The sequence below is a fragment of the Aristolochia californica genome, unplaced genomic scaffold (genome assembly GCF_029961685.1).
Source record: "Aristolochia californica isolate CCGP_79_NKW_82.1479 unplaced genomic scaffold, dmAriCali1.0.hap1 SCAF_10, whole genome shotgun sequence".
Classification (NCBI taxonomy): Eukaryota; Viridiplantae; Streptophyta; class Magnoliopsida; order Piperales; family Aristolochiaceae; genus Aristolochia; species Aristolochia californica.
In genome coordinates, this window is record NW_027181771.1 from 15855332 (window position 1) to 15861894 (window position 6563).

Genomic DNA, 6563 nt, shown 5'->3' on the forward strand with positions numbered 1-6563 from the left:
ATAGGCTATATTTTTTTAAGGAATGACCTATGGATCCAAACCTTTTTCAAGAGAATAACATTAAATTCTTAAGTGAACGTGAGGTGGGATATTTACCTGAGTCAAACAAGCCATTATTTAGCCCATTTTCAAAAGGCTAACCTAATGATCATAGATGATTGTAAATTGATTTATCATGCATAACGAGGTATATTTTTGTAAGGAATCACTTATGGATTGAGAGTCAACACTCAGTTAAAAATCCCCTGCCTCCCCGTTTTCCCAACGATTGTAAAAACTGATATATAAAAACTAAAAAGAGTTTACAATCCCTAAAACTTACAGACACTTTTTGGAATTATCTCTCTTTACATTTGTTCATTGTGCATTTCCATTTTAGATGTTTACTTTTTTCTTAAATCAAAACTTGAGTTTTCACTTTCCCTTCATCTCATAAACAAAAAAAGAGATAAAAGATAAAACTAGATCACAACAAAATAAAAATTTTAGAGTTTAAGTATGGAAAGAATTTAAAGAAATAAAAAATTCAAGAAAATAAAATTTGTTCACACACCGCAAATGAGCACAAAAGTTTTGTTTTCTAAGTTCAGGAAATTCCACTAGTTCAACCCTAGTAGCTTTGAATTTTATAAGAAAGGAATTTTTCTTCACATGTTCTAAAACATGGATATGCATTCTTAAAACATGTTAAAGGTGCAAATGACTTATGGATACAAACCTTTTCAAAAGAATAACATTAAATTTTCAAGTGAACGTGCGATCGGATATTTACTTGAGTCAAACAAGCCATTATTTTCCCATTTACATAAAACAGACCTAACGATCATAGATGATTGTAAAGAAATTTACCATGCAGGACAGGCTATATTTTTTTAAGGAATGACTTATGGATTGGTAGTCAACACTCAGTTAAAAATCCCCCGCCTTTCCCCTTTCCCGACAATTATACAACCTGATATATAAAAACTAACAAGATTTTCAATCCCTAAAAATTACAAACAATTTTTGGAATTATCTCTCTCTACATTTCTGCATTTTGCATTTCCATTTTAGATGTATACTTTTTTCTAAAATCCAAACTTGAGTTTTCACTTTCCCTTCATCTCGTAAACAAAAAAAGAGATAAAAGGAAAACATATCACAACAAAATGAAAATTTTAGAGTTTATGTGTGGAAAGAATTTTAAGCAATAAAAAATGTAAGAAAAGAAAATTTATTCATAGACCACAAATGAACACAAAATTTTTTGTTATCCAAGTTTGGGAAATACCACTAGTTCAACAATAATAGCTTGGAATTTTACAAGAAAGAGATTTTTCTACACATGTTTTAAAAAATGGATATGCATGCCAGATACATCTTAAAGATGCAAATGACCAATGGATCCAAACCTTTTAAAGAGAATAACATTATATTGTCAAGTGAACGTGTAGTGAGAAATTTATCTGAGTCAAACATGCCATTATTTTGCCCATTTACAAAAAGTTGATCTAACAATCATAGATGATTGCAAAGTGATTTATCACACGTAACGGGCTATATTTTTTTAAGGAATGACTAATGGATTGGGAGTCAACACTCAGTTAAAATTCCCCCGCCTCCCCCTTTTCCCGACGATTGCAAAACCTGATATAAAAAAACTAAAAAGATTTTAAAATCATTAAAAATTACAAAAAGTTTTTTGGATTACCTCTCTCTACATTTGTGCATTTTGAATTTCCATTTTAGATGTATATTTTTTTATTAAATCAAAACTTGATTTTTCACTTTCCCATCATCTCGTTTACAAAAAAGGCGACAAAAGACAAATAGATCACAACAAAATGAAACTTTTAGAGTTTATGTATGGAAATAATTTAAAGCAAAAACAAATGTAAGTAAAAAAAAATTATTCACACGCCAAAAATAAACACATAAGTTTCGTTATCCAATTTTTTGAAATTCCACTTCTTCAACCCTAATAGCTTGGAATTTTATAAGAAAGAGATTTTTCTTCACATGTTTTAAAAAATGGATATGCATGCTTGAAACATGTTAAAAATGCAAATGACTGATGAATCCAAACCTATTAAAGAGAATAACATTAAATTTTCAAGTGAACGTGCAGTCGGATATTTACTCGAGTTAAACAAGCCATTATTTTGCCCACTTACAAAAAGCTGACCTAATGATGATAGATGGTTGGAAAGTGATTTATCATGCGTAACGGGCTATAGTTTTGTACGGAATGACTTATGGATTAGAAGTCAACACTCAGTTAAAAATCCCCCGCCTCCCACTTTTCCCGATGATTGTACAACCGGATATATAAAAACTAAAAAGAGTTTACAATACCTAAAAATAACAGACACTTTTTTGAATTATCTCTCTCTACATTTGTGCATTGTGCATTTCCATTTTAGATGTATACTTTTTTCTTAAATCCAAACTTGAGTTTTCACTTTCCCTTCATCTCGTAAACAAAAAAAGAGATCCAAGGCAGATAGATCACAACAAAATGAAAATGTTAGAGTTTATGTATGGAAAGAATTTAAAGCAATAACAAATGTAAGTAAAGAAAATTTATTCACTCACCACAAATGAACACAAAAGTTTTGTTATCCAAGTTTGGGAAATTCCACTAGTTCAACCCTAATAGCTCGGAATTTTATATGAAAGAGATTTTTCTACACATGTTTTAAAAAATGGATATGCATGCTTGAAACATGTTAAAGATTCCAATGACTTGTAGATCCAAACCTTTTAAAAAGAGTAATATTAAGTTCTCAAGTGATCGTGCGGTGGGATATTTACTCGAGTCAAACAAGCCATTATTTTGCCCACTTACACAAAGCTGACCTAACGATCATAGATGATTGTAAAATGATTTATCATGCGTAACGGGCTATATTTTTGTAAGGAATTACTTATGGATTGGGAGTCAACACACAGTTAAAAATTCCTCACCTCCCCCTTTTCCCGATGATTTCTAAACCTCATATATAAAAACTAAAAAGAGTTTACAATCCCTAAAAATTACTGACACTTTTTGGTATCATCTCTCTCTACATTTGTGCATTGTACTTTTAAATTTTAGTTGTATACTTTTTTCTTAAATCAAAACTTGAGTTTTGACTTTCCCTTCATCTCGTAAACAAAAAAAGAGATAAAAGGAAAAAATAGATCACAAAAAAAATGCAAATTTTAGATTTTATGTATGGAAAAAATTTAAAGCAATAACAAATGCAAGTAAAGAAAATTTATTCACACACCACAAATGAACAAAAAAAGTTTTGTTATCAGAGTTTGGGAAATACCACTAGTTCAACCCTAATAGCTTAGAATTTTATAAGAAAGTGATTTTTCTACACATGTTTTAAAAAATGGATATGCATGCTTCAAACATGTTAAAGAAGCAAATGACCTATGGATCCAAACCTTTTAATGTCAATAACATTATATTCGCATGTGAACGTGCCAAGGGATATTTACCCGAGTCAAATAAGCAATTATTTTCCCAATTACAAAAAGCTGACCCAACGATAATAAATGATTGTAAAGTGATTTATCATGCGTAATGGGCTATATTTTTTTTAAGGAATGACTTATGGATTGGGTGTCAACACACAGTTAAAAATCCCTCGCCTCCCCCTTTTCCCGACAATTACAAAACCATATATATAAAAACTATAAAGAGTTTACAATCCCTAAAAATTACAGACACTTTTTGGAATTATCTTTCTCTACATTTGTGCATTGTGCAATTCATTTTAGATGTATACTTTTTCCATAAATCAAAACTTGAGTTTTCACTTTCCCTTTCTCTTGTAAACAAAAAAAGAGATAAAAGGAGCAAATAGATCACAAAAATTGTATGGAATGAATTAAAAGCAATAAAAAATTTGAAGTAAATAAAATTTATTCACACACCAAAAATGAACACAAAAGTTTTGTTATCCAAGTTTGGGAATTTCCACTAGTTGAACCCTAATAGCTTGGAATTTTACAAGAAGGTGATTTCTTCTACACAAGTTTTAAAAATGGATATGCATGCTTGAAACATGTTAAATAAGAAAATGGCTTATGGATACAAACCTTTTAAAGAGAACAACAAATGCTCATTAAATTCCCTAAAAATTACAAACACACTTTGGAATTATCTTTCTCTACATTTGTGCATTGTGCATTTCCATTTTAGATGTGCACTTTTTTCATTAATCAAAACTATGAGTTTTCGCTCTCCCTTCTTCCTGTAAACAAAAAAAGGTCAATAGATCACAACAAAATAAAAAATTTAGAGTTTATGTACGGAAAAAAAATAAAAAAATAAAAAACGTAAGTAAAGAAAATTTATTCTCACACCAAAAATGAACATAAAAGTTATATTATCCATGTTTGGGAAATTCCGCTAGTTCAACCCAAATAGCTTGGAATTTTACAAGAAAGAGATTTCTTCTACACATGTTTTAAAAATTGGTATGCACACTTGAAACATGTTAAAGATGCAAATGACCAATGGATCCAAAGCTTTTCAAGGGAATAAAAAAAACTCATTAAATTCTCAAGTGAAAGTGCGATGGGATATTTACCCCGAGTCAAACAAGCCATTATTTTGCCCATTTGCTAAAAGCTGACCGAATAATCATAGATGATTGTAAAGTGATTTATCATGCTTAACGGCTATATTTTAGTAAGAAATGACTTAAGGATTGGGAGTCAGCACTCAGATAAAAATCCCCCGGCTCCCTCTTTTTTTGACGATCGTGAGATATAAAAACTAAAAAGAGCTTAATCTCCCAAAAAATTACAGACACTTTTTGGAATTATCTCTCTCTACATTTGTGCATTGTGCAATTCCATTTTAGATGTATACTTTTTTCATAAATCAAAACTTGAGTTTTCACTTTCCCTTTGTCTCGTTAACTAAAAAACAGATAAAAGGCGAAAATAGATCACAACAAAATGAAAATTTTAGAGTTTAGTATGGAAAGAATTAAAAGAAATAACAAATACAAGTAAAGAAAATGTATTCTCACATCACAAATGAAAACAAAAGTTTGTTATCCAAGTTTGGGAAATTCTACTAGTTCAACCCTAATTGCTTGGAATTTTAAAAGAAAGTGATATTACTACACATGTTTTAAAAAATTGATATGCACGCTTGAGCTTTGTTAAAGATTCAAATGAAGTATGAATCCAAAATTTTTAACGAGGATAACATTAAATTCTCAAGTGAATGTGCGGTGGGATATTTCCCCGAGTTAAACAAGCCATTATTTTGCTCATTTACAAAAAGCTGACCTAATGATCACAGATGATTGTAAAGTGATTTATCAAGCGTAACAGGCTATATTTTTGTAAGGAATGACTAATGGATTGGGAGTCAAAACTCAGTTAAAAATTCCCTACCTCCTACTTTTCCTGACGATTGCAAAACCTGATATATAAAAACTAAGAAGAGTTTAAAATTTCCTAAAAATTACAGACACTTTATGGAATTATCTCTCTCTAAATTTGTGCATTGTGAATATCTATTTTAGATGTATACTTTTTTCTTAAAACAAAACTTGAGTTTTCATTTTCTCTGCATCTCGTAAACAAAAAAAAAGATAAGAGGCAAAGAGATCACAACAAAATGAAAATTTTAGAGTTTATTTATGGAAAAAATTTAAAGCAAAAAGAAATGCAAGTAAAGAAATTTTATTCACACACCACAAATGAACAAAAAAGTTTTCTAATCCAAGTTTGGGAAATTCCACTTGTTCAACCCTAATAGCTTGGAATTTTATAACAAAGAGATTTTTCTACACATGTTTTAAAAAATCGATATGCATGCTTGAAACATATTAAAGATGCAAATGACCTCTCGATCCAAACCTTTTATTGAGAATAACATTATATTCTCAAGTGAACGCGCGGAGGGATATTTACCCGAGTCAAACAAGCCATTATTTTGCCCATTTACAAAAAGCTTACCTAACGATAACAGATGATTGTAAAGTGATTTATCATGCGTGACGGGCTATATTTTTTTAAGGAATGACTTATGGATTGGGAGTCAACACTCCGTTAAAAATCCCAGGCCTCCCCCTTTTCCCGACTATGCAAAACCTGATATATAAAAACTAAAAAGATTTTACAATCCCTAAAAATTACAGACACTTTTTGGAATTCTTTCTCTCTACATTTGTGCATTGTGCTTTTCATACTTTTTTGTTAAATCAAAACTTGATCTTTCACTTTGCCTTCATCTCGTAAACATAAAAAAGAGATAAAATGAAAAAATAGATGCCAAAAAAATGAAAATTTTAGAGATTATGTATGGAAAGAATTTAAAGCAAGAACAAATTGAAGTGAAGAAAATTTATTAACACACCACAAATGAACACAAAAGTTTTGTTATCCAAGATTGGGAAATTCGACTAGTTCAACCCTAATTGCTTGGAATTTTAAAAGAATGAGATTTTTCTACACATGTTTTAAAAAATAGATATGCATGCTTGAAACATGTTAAAGACGCAAATGACCTATGGATCCAAACCTTTTAAAGAGAATAATACTAAATTCACAAGTGAACGTGAACA